This window comes from Chrysemys picta, chromosome 8 (genome assembly GCF_011386835.1).
Source record: "Chrysemys picta bellii isolate R12L10 chromosome 8, ASM1138683v2, whole genome shotgun sequence".
NCBI classification, from domain to species: Eukaryota; Metazoa; Chordata; order Testudines; family Emydidae; genus Chrysemys; species Chrysemys picta.
Window position 1 is genome coordinate 81484472 of NC_088798.1, and position 19288 is coordinate 81503759.

The following is a 19288-nucleotide window of genomic DNA, read 5'->3' on the forward strand; positions in this document are numbered from 1 at the left end:
GGGCCCTAGCTACAGGTATCTTATTCTAGTCACTCCAGGTAGTTCAGATGTTCCTCCTTGTTTATTTTGTAATCAGTAGGGAAACAAAGGTTTTAACTGTGCTCACAGGACAGAATACATCCTAATGCAGAGACCATTGTATCACTTCAGTTCTTCATGTAGGGCTGAAATGGTGCAGACATTCTTGTAGAGATCCATGTGCCTTGAAATGAACTTCATTCATTGAAAGTGCAAATCCTTTGGGGGGGGGGGTAAAGAAATAATAATTAATATAGTTCAAAAAGCCTCCTTTGCTTTCTTCTCACATCTCTTTTTATCACTGACGGCGGGGACTGTATTTAAAGGCAGTCATTTTCAATCCATATTTAAACAGAGAAAATTTATTCCTGTAGTTCAACCAAAAATTCCCTGTAACCCAGCTGCAACGAAGCATGGAGTCCAGAGCTGAAGTGCAGATGTTTTTTCACAAGGTGATGTCAGTTTCCTGTGACTCTGAGAAAGCCTAAAATAAAGGGGGAGTTTGCTTTTGCTAGTGCTATGTACTAAAAGTCATGTGCAAACATAAAAGCTTGGCAATTCCACAAAGACATGATGGGTGGTCCTGATGTATTACAGGATGTCAGACAATTCAGACTGCAGACGAGTGAGGTGAAATAAAGAATATCAACTGCAAAAGAAAGCAGTGACTCGGACTGCACATGATACAGGTTCACAGCTGTGGTATGATCAGGTTACAAAACTGAGAAATGAAAATAATTGCAACTTCCCACAAGACTGGCAAGCTAAACCCAAAACAGGAATGAGGTTGATCACCCACAAAGGAAAATCAAGATGAAATGTCATAGTTTGAGAGGAAGATAATCAGATTTATGTGTTATTTGGCTCACTTTGTGTCATTTAGTGGGAGTGTTAGTACTACTATGTCTCAAACATCAAGATTTATTTTTAATTCAGACAGAGATAGAGCATCTCAGATACTAAGGGCGAGATTCACAGAGGCACTTAGGAGATGCCACATTGAACACCACAACGGCTAACTTTTAGGTGCTTGGAGGGGGTGGGGAAATCACAGATATTTGCAAGGCAACTTGGGAAAGACAGGCGCCTGAGAATGGGATTCACAAAAGGCAACATGCAGAGCTGGAAGCCGTCTAAATTAGCCAATGGGAGATACCGGGAGGGGCAGGGTGTGTGCTAAGCTCTTCAACTCTCAGGGAGTTTGACATCTCTGCTTCGGCTTCACAACCCTCTCCTAGAATCAGGCACCTGGCAAGAAGTGGCAGCAAACCTCCATTATAACTTCTAACCCACTGGTTAAGGTACTCACCTTCGCACTACCACAGATTTTGACAAACAAGACCAAAAGTATGAAACTCAACCCTAAACATTATTTTCATCTAAAGACAGCAAAACATTTCACTTGGAGTTTCATGGGGCCCAGGAAGCTGCAGAAATTTAGTACATTTTGTTCCCTGAAAAAAGTGAAGTTCACAGTTTCAGATTGCATTGCAAAAGGTTCACACAGATCATTTACTACTTTGCTATTTTCACTTATTCTTACTACATAAATACTGTCTTTGAAAACAAGTCCAAAAAAGTCACCTTGACCTTCCACTATTCCCTCCCTCCGCTTAAGAGTAGTGTGGGCTACTTCATAATATGGTGTTTGTCATTCAAAAGCAAGTATCCCCGGAGTTTGTCAATCAGTCAAACATTCATACAGATTGCAAGACTCCATGCCCTGTAATACAGTGCCTTTAAAGACGCTTAATGTAAAACGTATTAACTGTTTTAACAATGCAGCATATCTGGATATGAAGCACTTGCTTAGTTCTCCCAAATGAAATCTGCCAACAGCCATTTTTAAAGTATGCTGTTGTAAAATCTAGAGCAGCGCCACTGAAATATGGAGAATTGTGAGATTAGAATCAGACACTTAGCTTTTTATCTATTTCCATGAATTTGTCTTTTCAAACCTGCTAGGTCCATACACATTAGCCTTGGTGTAAGCAGGGGCTGAATCTTTGTACACTACCAGAACTAGATATGGGTCTGGGTCCAAATACCTCCAAAATCTGGGTAAGATTAAATCTTAGACCTGGATTGTGAAGTTTAGGCTATGTCTAAAATGACCATGTTGCCACTGAAGATAGCAAGTGTGAAGTCAGAGTAGCAGTTTACTAGAGCTTGATGGCATTTTTCATCGCCAAAATTTTCTTTTTGTAAAGTGTGGTTTTGTCAAAAACCTCTGCAGAGAAAGTGTAGATGTCAAAGAAATTTTGAATGGTGTACTCAAAACAAAGAGTCTTCCTTAAAATCAACATTTCAAAATGACAAGTGTTTCAACATGTCTAATTGTTCGTTCTAATTGAAAAAGCCATTTAGAAGTTTATATTCTAAACTGTTTGGATTTTTTTTTATAGTGACTATTCTGATTCAGAATGGAAAGTAATTTTGAAGCATTGAAGTTTCCCACATAGGGAAGCTTTCCCCCCCACACACACCCTAACAGCTATACAATTTACTAACAGGAATGCGAGCAGACCAGTGATGAATGAACAGGAGTGACAAAGTTCTATCGAGTCATATTCTACATTGCAGGTCTTTTGACATTTTGCAGTACGTTTTAAACATACTCAACAAGAACAACTAACATGAGCTTTAAGAAGTTGATACATCACCTCTCCTTCAACATAACTGTATCAATGCTCAACAAGCAGAAGCTAAGCAGAGATGAATGGCATATGGTTCCCATTCAACATTTCCTACCTCCCACATCCCATGCCCATCGCTGAGGCCTTGTCTACACTACTTGGGTAAATCAACCTAAATTATGCTACTCCAGCTACGTGAATAAGTCTACGTAGCTTACGTTGACTTACTGCAGTGTCTTCACCGCGCTGCTTTGATGGGAGACGCTCTCCCGCTGATTTACCTTACTCTTGTTCCAGTGAAGTATCGAAGAGCGCTCTGCAGCCGATTTAGCGGGTCTTCACTAGACTCGCTAAATCAATCCCTGCATCGATCGCAGCAGCGTCGATCCCTGGTCAGTGTAGAATCATGACATCCCTCCCTCTTGGTATAAGATCAGTCCCTGCTGCATTGCCAGAAAGTGCCAAGCCCCAATACAAAGTAGAGAGCAAAAATACCATTCAATACAGGTTCAGTGTACCAAAGAAATTGTTATTGAAATAAACTTCATATTTATATTAGTCACTAACAAGTTAACTGTCATTGGGTATAGCCCAAAAAACTCTGGTTAGGTCTCTCTCTTTTTAATCCAAGAGGAATTTATTCACCTCTAAGTACATCCAATTCATTTTGTGTTTCATTCCTGCTATATTTGTTAGGGGCTTGTTCTCGCTCGTTCTCTCTCTCTCCCACACACGAGTTGGCTCATACTTCAACAGCAACTCTAAAGAGCTTCACAACATTGAAACACATTTTCAAAAGCTACTTAAGATTGCAGGTCTAATATATAGAGTCAGATTCATTACCTGATGCGTGTCCTTTGCTGACTAGGCTAGGAAACTTCTCTGGAGCCTTGTTTAAAAATTGGCATCACATTACCTATCCTCCAGTCATCTGGTACAGAGGCTGATTTAAGTGATAGTTCACATACCACACTTACTAGTTCTGCAATTTCATATTGGAGTTCCTTCAGAAATCTTGGGTGAATACCAATCTGGTCCTGGCGTCTTATTACTGTTTAATTTACCAATTTGTTCCAAAATCTCCTCTATTGATCCTTCAATCTGGGACAGTTCCTCAGATTTGTCACCTAAAAAAAATGGCTCAGCTGTGGGAATCTTCCTCACATCCTCTGTAGTGAAGACCAGTGCAAATAATTAATTTAGCTTCTCTGCAATGGCCTTGTTTTCCTGGAGTGCTCCTTCAGCATCTCGATTGTCCAGTGGTCCCACTGATTGTTTGGTAGGCCTCCTGTCATAACTATAAAGGGAAGGGTAACAGCTGTCCTGTGTACAGTACTATAAAATCCCTCCTGGCCAGAGACTCCAAAATCCTTTTCCCTGTAAAGGGTTAAGAAGCTCAGGTACCTGGCTGGCATCTGACCTAAAGGACCAATAAGGGGACAAGATACTTTCAAATCTTGGAGGGGGGGGAAGGCTTTTGTTTGTGTTCTTTGTTTGGGAGTGTGTTCGCTCTCGGGACTGAGAGGGACCAGACATCAATCCAGGTTCTCCACATCTTCCTAAACAAGTCTCTCCTATTTCAAACTTGTAAGTAAATAGCCAGGCAAGGCGTGTTAGTTTTCCTTTGTTTTCTCAACTTGTAAATGTACCTTTTACTAAAGTGTTTATCTTTGTTTGCTGTACTTTGAACCTAAGACTAGAGGGGAGTCCTCTAAGCTCTTTAAGTTTGATTACCCTGTAAGGTTAATTTTCATACTGATTTTACAGAGATGATTTTTACCTTTTTTTTTTTATTAAAAGCCTTTTTTTTAAGAACCTGATTGATTTTTCCTTGTTTTAAGATCCAAGGGGTTTGGATCTTGATTCACCAGGAGTTGGTGGGAGGAAGGAGGGGAATGGTTAATTTCTCCTTGTTTTAAGATCCAAGGGGTTTGGATCTGTATTCACCAGGGAATTGGTGAAGGTTTTTCAAGGCTTCCCAGGGAGGGAATGCATTGAAATGGTGGAAGCGGACCAGAGCTAAGCTGGTAGTTAAGCTTAGAAGTTTTCATGCAGGCCCCTACATTTGTACCCTAAAGTTCAAAGTGGGGATACAGCCTTGACACCTCCTAATTCTGATGTACTTATTTTTTTCATGTCAGTTTTTGTGTCTTTTGCTAGTTGCTCTTCAAATTCTTTTTTGGCCTGCCTAATTTTACTTTTACACTTGACTTGCCAGAGTTTATGCTCCTTTCTGTTTTCCTCAGTAGGTTTTGACTTCCAATTTTTAAAGGATGCCATTTTGCCTCTAACCACATCTTCTACTCTATTGTTTAGCCAGGGTGGCATTTTTTGGTCCTCTTACTATGTTTTTTTTTTTTTAATTTGGGATATACATTTAATTTGAGTTTCTTTTATGGTGTTCTTTAAAAGTTTCCGTGCAGTTTGCAGACATTTCACTCTTGTGACTGTTCCATTTAACTAGCTTCCTCATTTTTGTGAAGTTCCCCTTTCTAAAGGTAAATGCTATGATGGTGGGCTTCTTTGGTACTTCCCCACTATAAAGATGTTAAATTTAATGATATTATGGTCGTTATTACCGAGTGGTTCAGCTATAATCACCTCTGGGAGCAGATCCTGTGCTCCACTTAGGACTAAACCAAGAACTGCCTCTCCCCTTGTGGGTCCAGGACTAACTGCTACAAGCAGTCACCATTAATGGTGTCTAGAAACTTCATCTCTGCGTCCTATCCTGAGGTGACATGTACCCAGTCAACATGGGTATAGTTGAAATCTCCCCATTATTACTGAGTTTTCTATTTTTATAGCATCTCTAATATCCCTGAGCTTTTCACAGTTACCATCACCATCTTGGTCAGGTGGCTGGTAGTATATTCCTACTGCCATGCTCTGATTATGGATAGAAATCCCATGCTTGAATAGAGATACTATGGTACAGTTTGATTCATGAAGATTTTTACTATATTTGACTCTATGCTTTCTTTCACATATAGTGCCACTCCCCCACCAGCATGACCCACTATGTCATTTCTATATATTTTGTACCCTGATATTACTGGCAATCAACACGATATCATCCGCGAATCTGAGGTGGTTTAACTGCTCTCTGTTGACACTGATTCCACCCTTCCAGTTCATCCGCTTCATTAATTAGCCAAAACACTATCAAACTACAGAAAATGCTGCGAGAAAATGCAGTACTGTAAAACAGAAAATGCAACACTGTAGCATTTAATTTCAAAAAGGGGAACTACACAAAAATGAGGAGATTAATTAAATAGAAATTAAAGATTACAGCGCCAAAAGTGAAATCTCTGCAAGCTGCATGGAAACTTTTTTAAGACACCATAATAGAGGCTCAACTTAAACGTATACCCCAAATTAAAAAACATAGTAAGAAAAGCAAAAAAGAGCCACTGTGCCTAAACAACAAAGAAAAAGAAGCAGTGAGAGGCAAGTTTCTTTGATGACTATATCAATATCCTCATTTAATACCTGACGCTCAACTTCACCCATCTAAGTATTTAGATTTCTGGCATTTGTATGCAAGCACTTATACAATTTGTCACTTTTCAGCTGTCTGCCTTCATCTCACTGCATACCTGGACTATACAAAGGCTCCAATGGGAAGAATCAGCAACAGAGCATTGTCTACAGGAGCGGCGCCAGGGTTTTTGGCACCCTAGGCGGGGGTCCTTCCGCGCTCCCGGTCGTTGTCGGCAATTCTGCGGCAGGGGGGTCCTTCTGCGCTCCCAGTCTTCGGGGCACTTCGGCGGCGGGTCCCAGAGCGAGTGAAGGACCTGCCGCAGAATTGCCGCCAAAGACCCGGAGCGCGGAAGGACCCCCTGCTGCTGAATTGCCGCCGAGGGTGGCAAAATGCCGCCTCCCCCCCAAATCCTGGTGCCCTAGGCAACCACCTAGGTCGCCTAAATGGAAACGCTGGCCCTGATTGTCTACTGGTTGCTGCCTAAATTGCCTTGTCCTGCTGCCTCACCCGACCTTGTCCCCCGCAACCCACTGACCCAGTCCCTTGGATTATCTTCCTGCTATTGACCCCTGTGAGACCTCTGAGCAGTGCCCCAGACTGCCTCTGCTATAGATTGACCTGCTGGCTATCTGACCACCTGTGCACACTTGACTACTCCTCTGAATTGCCCCCTAGCTCACCTCAGCCTCTGGATCTTACAACAAGTTAACACAAGACCCTAATGGAGTCCCAACCTGATTAAAAGAGCTACCCTGCACTGCCAAGGGAAAGGTAACAGTGATACTGACACTCCTCCAAAGGTGAATTTCTCCTCAAATGCAGATGCTCCTACAGATGCAGGAAGGTGCAAATTGCACGGGTGAAGTACCTGCAGACTTTATTGCCCTAATCCTGCAAAGACTTAATTTAGGCAATGTCTACACTAGAAACACTACCAGTAGTCTTATACCGGTACAGTAAAACCACATGCCCATGAATTAAACGAGCAATACCAGTAAAAGCATAGCTTTGCTGGCAAAAATGCTTCTACACTAGTGGCTTCTGCCGGCACAGCTATGTTGGTCAGGGATCACACCTCTTATCAACATAGCTATATGGTCCAGAAGAAGTTCCTAGTGTAGACCTGGCCTAAGCATGTGCTTAACTTTAGGCACTGTGAGTAGTCACACTGATGTCACATTTAAGCATGTGTATAAGCACTTGCAGGATTGAGGCCTATTTTAGAATAATACAGAACCAAAAAGCTCATAACTGAACATTCCTGTACTTCAGGGTGGTTCAGGTCCCAATCTGAACAACCTGGATTTCCACAGTGAGGAGATCCTAACCCAAACTGCAGGGTCAGGCCATCTGAGCAGCAACTACAAAACTAAGTACATTGCTTGAAAAAAAGCCATTCCTGCTCTGCTCACTAATCAGGAGGCCCAGGTTAAGGGTTCTTTTTTAAAAACGAAATGTATTTACTAACTTTCAATGAGAAAGGTTAAATACAGAGATGCCAAGCATAACTACATATCCAAAAACATGCCCCACCCAGCCACAACTCAAATATTGGCATTTCCATTAAAATGTGACCCAGAGCTGACAACCCTAATTTTGCTTTTGCATTTCCAAAACCTGCCTGTATTTATTCCTAACAAACCTCAGAACAAGTCTACAGCTAGGATGTGTGGTGTAAGGAGAAATTCCAAATGTGAGTTGTATCACCTAATGGATCAAGTTTATATTGGCATTCACTGAACACAGCGTTCGGCAGCTCCACTCCTGCTTGGCACTGGTAGCATCCCAGACACTGAGGGCCTGATCTAAAGCCCACTGAAGCCTAATAGGCTTTTAACCATGACCTTATGGCAGTGTAAGGAATACACTTTCACTGTTTTTAATGTTAGGGAGGTCATGAACAGGAAGACAGTACTCTAAACCAACGTTTTTCTTTCAGTTCACTTAAGTTTTTTGTATTATACTATGGTTTATACTGGAAATCAATGAGAATAAAATAAAACCAACCATGAGAACAGAGTATAGAAAGCCAAAACCTATTTTTGATAGAGCTGCATTATAACTAGAGTACATTGTATAATTAGAGTCTGACAAAACCGCAAGCTAGTTCTGTGGGAGTTTTAGCATAAACGAGTGGGTCCAGCAGATTCTCATGACTGATTCACTGCCCTGGTATTTGGTCAGGGATCATGAAATATCTGAAAGACAATAACTGAATATGTTCTTAGGCATTTTCCTACAGAGGAAGACAGAGATTAAGTAGAGCAGGTTCAAAAATGTTTTGTCATTGGAAAATGATAATTTTTTGAAGCCAGAACTTTTTGTGGAAACCAGGGCCGGCTCCAGGGTTTTGGCTGCCCCAAGCAGCCAAAAAAACCCCAACACTGCGATCGCGATCTACGGCAGCAATTCGGCGGGAGGTCCTTCGCTCTGAGCGGGAGTGAGGGACCATCTGCTGAATTGCCGCCAAATAGCTGGACCTGCCGCCCCTCTCCGGAGTGGCCGCCCCAAGCACCTGCTTGCCAAGCTGGTGCCTTGAGCCGGCCCTGGTGGAAACATACTTGTTGAAAAAGCTATTCTGAGGTAGCTGTCTAATATTCTGCTGGTTAGGACATTTGAACCTGCTCAGTCTGATTCAGACAAGGAACTTGAACCTAGATCTCTTACATCAGTGGTCCCCAATCTTTTTCGTCTGGCAGGCACCAGATGAGCCACGGAGGACCGTGGCAGCGGACGAGCATCAGCCGCAATGCTGCCAACAAACGGCAATGTCAATAGGTGTTGCCGCCAAAATGCCGCCGAGAAGCATCATCATCCAGAGGTGTCGCCGCCAAAATGCCGCCGAAAATCGGCATTTTGGCAGATGCTCATTCGCTGGTCAGTACACGGGCACACTTAGACCCCTAGGCGCACTGCGTTGGGGACCCCTGTCTTACATCCTAGGCGTGTGCCCTACCCACCAGACTTCTGGGATGTTACTCTCTATTTTGTACCCATTTCTCTCCATTTTGCTCTCGATCTGAATAGAAACAGATGTTAAAATCTCAAAGTTTTTCATTAAATAGAATTCTTGTAGCCAGACTTATGATTAAATTATTTTGAAAACAAAACAAAACAAAAAAAAGACTTAAGAACTATAACGGAATTACGACTGACAGGCATTACTGGGGAGAAAAACAAGCACTTAATGCTAATTCTCTTTGAGGTTATGCAATACAATTGGAATCACCCTGAATTTTAAGTTAAAATGGTATAGATATAGAGAATGACATACTCTTTCTACCCGTGCTGGAGAGTGCTTCACAATCATTACTGTAGTTTGATATGTTTGTTAGCACAGTTAGAGACAGAGTAGTTCTCCAGTCTCCTGAGAGTTTATTTAACTAAAATTTCAAAACAAAGCTAGCTGAAAATAATATTTGCACTGATGCTACCCACTGCCATTCTTTCACAGTAACTAGAGTTTCAATGGGACAGGCAGAGAGATACCATCTTCATACAAACCTAAGCTTCCCACCAAAGATACAGCTTTTAAACTGGAGCTTGTATTTGTTTGCTCTTCAGTTATTAAAGTTCCCTATTTGCATTCTATTTAAGGCCTTGGAGTAGTTGTTACTCAGCAGACATTACCAACACAGTCTAAGGTAGCACATAAAGACCCAGATGAAGATTTTATAAAAAGCCTTTAAGCTTTTTTATACTCTTTTTCATGTTCCATTTCATCTAATGCCTTCAGGTGGGGGCTTTAACTGAAACCAACACAAACCTGCTACATACATACCTCCCAGCTCCAGAACCCATAATACCATATATTAGTGAGAACTTACAGAATCGCGTATAAACATTTGTATCTGGAAAACTGAAAGAGCCCTCGGGACCAAATAGCTTGGCTCTACAATACAGACACCAACACAGTTTTCTAAGAAAAATTACCTCCAAACCAAAGTTCTGCTCCTACCCAATTGAACTCTGCCACTTTCAAGACTGCTAACCAAAAACTTCTTCCTCATCCACAATGTTCACATTAACCACTTCCTACTTTGATTGGCCAGCTTTTATAGCTCTGTCAATTCTCAGTAGGCTTACATCCAGCCAATCAGAGATTACTGAATATCCAATTGCTCCAGATGCAGCTTCATTATAGTATTGCTTCCTTTTTTCCCTCTTGGTTGTTTTATAGCAGCATATTTACTATGGGTTTCTTTGTCAAAGCCCTGGGGTTATTCTCCAAACCTTCCTGTACAGGTAAGTGTATACTCTCTATATAAGAAAAGTTAAAATGCTACAATAATAACTATATCCTTATGACACTTCTCTTATTCAATAAGACATGTTTTTTCTCACAGGATCATATAAGGCTTATGCCAACTGTGAAGGTAGTATAGCATGAAGAACTGTTCAACTGTATAAAAAGCTGTTTTTACTAATTTACTAAGTTGTCTTGTATATAACTCAGTTCCCCTTTATTATTAAAAGTGTAACTTCTCCAACATCCAGTTGTTCAGAAACTCAATTCACGATTTCTGTGGCTGGAATATCTTCTTTTTGCAGATTTCACTTTACAAACAAATGTTCTGGAACACGTTACAAAAGTAACTATCTAAAAATGATTGTTTCAAGATGGCTGACTCATAATAGCTGTCCATTATGCAACAATTAAAAAATACAACTGAAGCAATTTTTTAAATCAATGTTTATGGGGGAAGAAATGTTTTAACCTGGGCTTTTATGGATTACTTCTTGCTTACAATGATGATTGAAAAATGTTTGATTGAACACATTTCCATTGAAAAGTGCAGTTTCATTGAAACAAACGTTGTGTGAGAATGTGTTGATTTTATCAAACTCTTCAGGATGAAGTCAAAACTAATTGTCCTGGCTTTCTTGTTTTCATGCTAGCTTTTATATATTATATTTTATATTTTAATAGAATATAACAATCAAAACAAGACATCTTGAACTGAGACATTGTGACCAGGTCAAAATTTTCCACAGAACAAAAATTACAGTTTCTGATCAACTGTATTTGCTTAGCCTATCAGCATTCCTATTATATATCCTATTGTGAACATAAAAATGTCCAAGTCTTATTCCAATGCTTGATCATGTCTCTATCCCAATATACACCATACTTCTAATTTTGCTTTAAATTCTCAGCAGGGTACACACATTTTCTTTTTCATAACTACGCACTACTACTAAGTTCAATGTGCAATACTTTTAAAAAAAACAACCTTAAATTTAGATGAGCATTTCTTGGACAACAAAACAAGCATCTGCTTAGAATATTTCACTGTAATTTAAAAAAGCTAATGAGTGCCTCCTGTGATGTGTAAGGTAAGAACAAGATCAAGAGACACTGCCAGTCTTGCATGTTACAGTAATCCCCATTCTATAGAAGCTATTATTAGCAGTCATGACACTGAGCTATCTCAGATACCATTGTAGTAACATTTGGCAATGGTTGGTATAGGCTGAGTTTTAATGGCAACCACTCCAGCGTAAAGAGAGATCCAAACATACCCGAATTGTTGGAATTCATAAGTCAAGCCTAGATTTTCCAGCGGAAGATAATTGACTTTTACCTACATAAACGGCCAACACTGGATCTGAATCCCCTGAAATCTGTAGATTCATACCTGGATCTGAATTTTGTGGCTTGTGGCCCAGCTCTTCTTCAAAGGATTACTGTAGCTTAGGAAGAGAACTTGTCATAGCAGATCAAACCACTAATGCACCAAGTCTTGTAACTTGTTTGTGGTGTCTTCATATGCCATACAAAAATTCTTCTCCTGTACCATTTATAGTCTATACAAAAATCATACCAACTTTTCTTTACCACTGGATGAAAGAACATAGTCAGCCTGATATTTTTGGCCTAAGGTTCTCATGCTGTTCTCAAGCAACCCAACTGAAGCTCTCAGCTCAGAATTTGCATAGTCTGTAGTTAGTGACTACATTAGGCCTATGCAGCCAGAGCCCTGCTGTTAAATAGATAATCATAACACAGCACTAGGAGAGCTGCCAGTGGGCCAGCTGTTTTCAAGTGTCCAGCTGCCTCTCCTCACTGATCTCCCTGTCTGTTACTTTACAGTACTGTAGCATGAGTGTAATGGGAACTAGTAAGAATGCACCAGAGATATCTTTTCCTTTTGTTGCTTATGCTCCTGCTATGTTGGGTGGCTTGTATATGCCCTCATGCAGAAGCTATGCAGTAGGTATAAAAGTTTGGAGGAGAAGATAAGGATGGATGGGGCAGGATCCTACATATTACTTCTATATATCTTATTTTGCATAAAGCTCCCACAAATAGGGCTAGCCCTAATGTATTTAAATTCAGGGCCGCCCAGAGGATTCAGGAGGCCTGGGGCAAAGCGGGGGAGCTGTGGCGCTTGTACTCACCCGGCGGTGGTCCGGGTCTTCGGCAGCATTTCGGCAGCTGGGGGCCCTTCAGTGGCTCCGCGTCTTCGGCAGCACTGAAGGGCCCCCCGCCACCGAAATGATGCTGAAGACCAGGCGCGACTGAAGGTCCCCCTGCTGCCGAAATGCCGCTGAAGACCCGGACTGCTGCCGGGCCAGGGCTCACAGGGCATTTCGGCGGCGGGGGGCCCTTCAGTCACTCCGTGTCTTTGGCACCTCTGAAGGGCCCCCCGCCGCCGAAGACCCGGACCGCCATCGGGCCAGGACTCATGGGGCCCCTGTGGGGCCCAGGGCAAATTGCCCCACTTGCCCCCCCCGGGCAGCCCTGTTTAAATTACTCAAGGACTACTCCCTTGGTAATATTCTGATACAACAGGCTAATGGCAGCCCTCTTTTAGATCCCAGTATTACTGAATGGAAGTCTCTTCTGAACTGACATGCAGTTCATTGGGAACACGTCTGTAGTGTGTGCAAAGTTAAGATTGTGTTGGGATGTAGAAGAGAGGCTACTGTAGCTGTTGGGCACCCACATGTCACCATCCAAATTTGTGTAGTGGGGACCCCTGTTCAATCTAATCCAAAATAGCAGGAAATGTCAGGTTGGGGAAGGTGCAAAGATCTGGGCCAGTTCTTGCTCTCCAGTTAATATATATAGTTAAGACTCCCATTCTAAAATCCTCCTCCCACCATCTAGCAGTAGGACATCAGACTTCCTGAGCATTCATTTGTCTTGTGATAAGGACCAGCTCCAGGGTTTTTGCCAGCCCAAGCAGCGGAAAAAAAAAAAAAAAAGCCGCAATCGCAATTGCGATCGGCAGCACTCCGGTGGCAGCTCCACCGCGCCACTTTCTTCTTTGGCAGGAATTGGCGGCAGGTGCTTCCCTCCGAGAGGGACCCGCCGCCGAATTGCCGCCGAACAGCCCGACGTGCCGCCCCTTCCCCTTGGCCGCCCCAAGCACCTGCTTGCTGGGTTGGTGCCTGGAGCCGGCCCTGCTTGTGATTCATTCATCTAGGGCAGGAGTAGGCAACCTATGGCACACGTGCCAAAGGCGGCACGCAAGCTGATTTTCAGTGGCACTCACACTGCCCAGATCCTGGCCACCGGTCCGGGGGAATCTGCATTTTAATCTAATTTTAAATGAAGCTTCTAAAACATTTTAAAAACATTATTTACTTTACATACAACAATAGTTTAGTTATATATTATAGAGTTATAGAAAGAGACCTTCTAAAAACATTAAACTGTATGACTGGCACACGAAACCTTAAATTAGAGTGAATAAATGAAGACTCGGTACACCACTTCTGAAAGGTTGCTGATCCCTGATTTAGGGCCATATTCTGATTCTAACTGTTCCAATGTAAAACTCTGGATTTGCATCCATATACCTGAGATGGAAGTCTGGCCTAGATTCAATGAAACACTTACCTACACGTTAAGCAACTTATCTCTGCATCAGATCTTTAACACTGACAATTCAATGGATATTAACAAGAAGTACACAAACCAGATTCAAAGACACTTAGCCTTTGGGAAACTTCAGATTTTCAAGGGTTGAGTACAAAATCTGCTTTCAAACTTTGCTCCCCGCCACATCCATGCCTCTGCCAAACCATAGGGAAATGGAGAGTCGGACCTCTGCTTGCAGACTGGGCCCATCTCTAGTGTTTAATATATTTATACATCGATCTATCCTGGAGCAAAACAAGTTAATCAAGGCAGAAATATTTACTGTATCTTGCGTGGACTGTGGGATCTGACTTCTTCTCTTTGCTGCCTGTGCAGTACAGTTTCAGACGCATGTGATTTTGGAGCTAGTCCCAAACAGCTACCTCCAGACACTGCAGTGTGTGATTGTTTTGAATGAGCCTTGAAAACTATTTCAAAACTAGCTGAGTGATTTTTTTATTTAATTAACAGCTCTCTAATTCATTTAGGTTTGTATAACAATAGCAAAGCTGACAACTAATGTAAAAGCCAAGAGAAGAGTGTGGTGAAACCTCACTACTTCAGTGCCTATATCTAGCTCAACCTGCAACCCAGTCAGCTCACAGCTGCGGCTCATGTGACTCCTCAGGTCCATATAGGTAGTATATATATATATTGTGTGGATGTGGCCACAGGCCCTGAGTGGCTGGGTCAGGAAAGGGCCAAAACAAAAATGAGAAAACAAATCGCACAACTCAGCCAGTAACAGCTATCTAATGTGGCCTCCATTACCATAGTGTCTGAGCACTTCACAACAGTTAATGTATAACGCCCATGTGACAGGGCTGTATTAACGCCATCTGTAAAAGAGGGAACTGAGGCACAGAAAGACTAAGGCCGAGATTTTTAAAGGTCTTTAGGCTTTGCTGTGCTCAGCACTGCACCTCTTAACTGATTTAGGATCCTAAATTTCTTTTTCAAAATGGATTTAAGCACTTAGGAGCAGTGGCAGCCTGGGACTTTTTCAACAGATGAGGCACATATCACAAAATAGTTATTTTTACCCCCTACCCAATGGATAATTTCATAGCTTTTAAAAGCTTACCTTATCTACAGTGAAGCAGTAGCAGGTTGACCCTGGAGCTGCTGCTACCTGGGACGACATGCGGGTCGGAGCTTGAGGTGAGCCCGTGGCTTTGTAGCATCTCCTTGCGCACATGCATGGGGCCTGAGCCATGGGGGAGGGAGGCCAGGGAGATGCAGGCCCCCTCCTTGCCTCTTGCTAAACTCCTGCAGTCCCTGGCTTAACTGCTACAATCCTGCAGTGGCCCCACCACGCACTGGTTACCATAGCAACGCTCTTACTAAGCGACTCTCAGGCGCAGTAAATTGTCATGATAACTTGGCAGCCTCTTAAGGCACTCTTAGGTATACCAAGGTTTGAGCCTCATACAGCACTACATTCTTCAAGCTTTCTGGCATTGTGTTTTGCTGCTGGAGAGAGAGAGTTGTGATATTTAAATCAAATCCTAATTTGTCCTTAAATCTGTATGCAATTTTATAGCTTTGGGGAATTCTTGGTTAGGCTGGGCCTCACTTACCTGGGCCTCACTTACCTGGGCTGATGAGCCTCCCCTACTTAGGAGCCTAGGTCCCATTGGGTATGTCTACAAAGCAACTAGACACCTATGAGCTCTCGGGACTTGGGCTGCAGAGCTGTTTCATTGCTGTGTACACTTCCAGGCTCGGACGGGAGCCCAGGCTCTATGACCTTGCAGGGTGGGAGGATCCCAGAGCCTAGGCTCCAAGCGGAGCCTGAAAGTCTACACAGCAATGAAACAGCCCCACAGCCCAAGCCCCGGGAGCCCGAGTCGGCTGACATGGGCCAGCCACAGGTTTTTTTTTTGCTGCATAGACACACCCATTGACTGTTAGAGTCTATGGTTGAGCAGAGAACTGAGCCCAGACTTCCATAGTTTCTCAGTGTTAGTCTATACTGCATCAGGATTATGTCATCAGCCAGTTTAAGGACAGGGGTTCCTGGTTAGTCAACCACTTCCCTCCACTTCAATCTGAGGCTTTGTCCTCTTGACAGGTTAGCCCATTACAGCTGATTCTCCAATCTTCCATTTCATGGTAGCCATTACTGACCAACATCTAATCCTTAGGTGCATGTATTTGCTGGCTTTTCTAAAAGGAATGATAGAAAGACAAAGACAATGCTGTAGCATTAAACAGAAAAGCAGAAGCAAAAATACTGTACTTCCTTTTACTCTGTTCAGACTCCATTCTTTCTCTCTCATGTCACGCACACAACAACCCAGAATAGTTACCAGACCATCCTGTCACCGAGCATTTAAAAATTGGTTCTGCTTCTTTGAGTAACTGTTGCTATTCAGCTGTCAAAGATTCTTTGCACAATATTTGGTATACATGAAAGAAATGCTCCCATGAGTTGGCTTCCTGCTATTTCAGATGTGGCAGCACTTTGGATACTTAATTCATAGTTTCTCTTGCATCCACACTCAACAGTCCTCCTGACAGCATACATGCCAAATACCATTTGGATTATATGGTCTTTCAGCACAGCTACTTAGTAATGTAATAATAGTCTGAACCATTTCAGTCTGCCAATATGGATACCACTAAAGTGGTCCCACAGTGCTCTGGTGGCTTTCCAGAAGTATCCCAGAATCCACTGCCTCCCAGCGCTGCAGCAGAGTGCTTTACATCTGAGATAGTTTAGATTAGTGTGGATGTGAGTCAAAGTGCCATAGTTCAGAAGAAGAGTCCATGCATTCTCACAGCAAAACGTTGGTCCATATTCAGATTGTCCTCACTGTCCATGGAAACTAAGAAGCAGCACAAAGGGTTGAATTTCTTTAGTCACTTGGCTAGCAAACTCAAAATTTAGACCTACTTTTATTCTTCTTTCCAAACTTATCGTAAGTATTTCTCCTTAATACACTAGTGTCACACATGACAATGCCAGGAACTTAACATCCGTGGTAAGAGTAAGGGATAAATCATTTTACAGATTTCACTTACAGACTTAAAGAACTTTACACAAGTTAATGGAAAACATGACTGTTAAAAGACACACATACACACTATATCACGAAGAGTGCCATGGTGTCTTTCATGATGCACTGACACCATTTGTGGTCAGATACAAGCCCATTTCCACATTCATAACTTGGAAAGAAATGGGAATTTCAGATGCTCAACAGCCTTATAATTCAGGTGTGTACTGCTCATCTAGAGAACAGTTAAAGCACCATTGACAAGCCAGCACTACCTAACTATTGACCAGATATTTCATGCTTGTGTGACCAAATGCACCCTTGTAGTCATACCCCACACACTACAAAATATGCCTTGTAAGAATTCATTTGAAAACTAATTACTTGCTGGTCAATATCATGGTAACATGTATGTAGCAAAGGTATATGCAAAGTTCTGAATTCCTCCTGTATGATGTTGGTAGTACATGTTCAAACCTACATAGCCCTGATTAAGAAGGAGTGATTAAACAGGTCTATCTTAAATAAAGGAATGTGTGTCTACCTCACTTTACATATAAGTAGTAAACAGAGTCATAGGTTCTGACTCCAGGGGTGCTCCAGGGCTAGAGTGCCCACAGAAAAAAATGAAAGGGTGCTTACCACCCACTGGCAGCCAGCTCCTTTCCTTCCCCACCCCCATGCCTTCCGCCCACTGGCAGCCCCACCGATCAACTACTCTCCCTCCCTCTCAGCGCCTCCTGCCTGCCGTAGATCAGCTGTTCCGCAGCATGCAAGAGGTGCTGGAGTGAGGGGAAAGAGCAGGGATGGGGCGCGCTTGGGGAGGGGGTGGGAAATGGGTGGGAAGAGGCGAGGTGGGGTCTTGGAGGAAAGGGTGGAGTGGGGGGCGGGGTCTTGGCAGAGCAGGGGTTGAGCACCCCCGGGCAAGGAGGAAATCGGTGCCTGTGAACAGGGTCCTTGAGACAGTAAGGAGACAAGGCAGATCTGTGTTTCAACATACACGGGGTAGAAGAAAGAGTATGGGGGCACCTGCACCCCCAGACTCCATGTCTCCTGCTTTACTGTTTGAACCAGCCCTTTGGACTTCGGGGAGCAGATCCTGAATTGAGACTTTGGTGAGCCTGGGAACACGTGGTAAGGATTTTAACTTGAACCAAGTCTAGTTTGTTAAGTTTTAGGTACTAGGAAGCAATTTATCTTTATTTCTCTTGTAACCATTTCTGACTTTAATACCTTGTACTAACTTAAAATCTCTCTCCTTTGTAGTTAATTAAACTTGTTTTATTCTTCAATAAAACTCATCTAGTGTTATGTTTAAACTGAATTGTTTGCTAACTCCCATTAAAGAGCAAACTGTTGTATATTGACCCTTCAAAGGCGCAACAGACCACTAATATCTGAATTGCCCAGGAGAGGGCTGGACAGTGCAGATCACATTTTAGGGGAAAATATGGGACTGGGTGTGTGTTGGGGTCACCCAGCAAGTGGTAAACAGGGAAGCCAGAGTGTTGACTAGAATGTTGCTGGCAGGTTGCAGCTATATACGGAAACTCGGGGTGTGACCTGTATGCTGTTTGTGAGTGGCCCAGGTTGGAAGCTACAACCACAAAGCATTGAGAGGCACCAAAGATGGCCAGGCAAGTGATGACAACCCCTCACTAGTCTGGATTACACCCCAGAATGCGTTAGCTTGGTAGAATGCTAAATTGACCATTATTTCTACTTCAGAAGTAATTTTAATATTGTTAGCTACTACAGCTATTTTACTATAAGGAAACTAAATATTTCTATATAATAACTCCTATTATTCTGGTATCCCACTCAGAACAGCCAAAAGGTACTTTGTGAAGTGTCTGACATTGACGTTAGTGTTGCTCAAATGTTGCTCAAGTTGCTCAGAGATTCAATTTTCTGTAGCATTCAACAATTTCCTTATATAGTATGGTCCAAAAAGTAGTTATGTAAAAATGTCACATTTTTCTAAGCAGATATGTGAAGTCAGGATTAATAGTAAAGTTACTTCTCTTACTAAAGCAAGCAGAAACCTCTGTTGGTACTGCTGTGGGAATGAGGTGGTTTTCATTTTGGCTCATAGAATCATAGAAATGTAGGGCTGGGAGGGACCTCTAGAGGTTATCAAGTCCACCTCTTGCACTAAGGCAGGACCAAGTAAACTTGGACCATCCCTGACAGGTGTTTGTCTATCCTGTTCTCAAAAGCCTCCAGTGAATCTCCACAACCTCTCTGGAAGCTTATTCCAGTGCTTAAATACCCT

The 19288-nt window shown here is 42.5% G+C and overlaps 1 protein-coding gene and 1 long non-coding RNA gene across 2 annotated transcripts in view; one reads left to right on the forward strand and one right to left on the reverse strand.

Moving 5' to 3' along the window:
• Positions 1–15323, reverse strand: part of LOC135973157 (uncharacterized) — a 33109-nt gene extending 17786 nt beyond the window's left edge. The window contains exon 1 of the long non-coding RNA XR_010589858.1: positions 15096–15323. This is a non-coding gene — a long non-coding RNA (uncharacterized LOC135973157). The remainder of the gene's footprint in view (positions 1–15095) is intronic.
• Positions 10232–19288, forward strand: part of LOC101935180 (rho GTPase-activating protein 7-like) — a 199034-nt gene continuing 189977 nt past the window's right edge. Inside the window, exon 1 of the mRNA XM_065554868.1 lies at positions 10232–10386. The gene's annotated coding sequence lies outside the window, so the exon portion shown is untranslated. The remainder of the gene's footprint in view (positions 10387–19288) is intronic.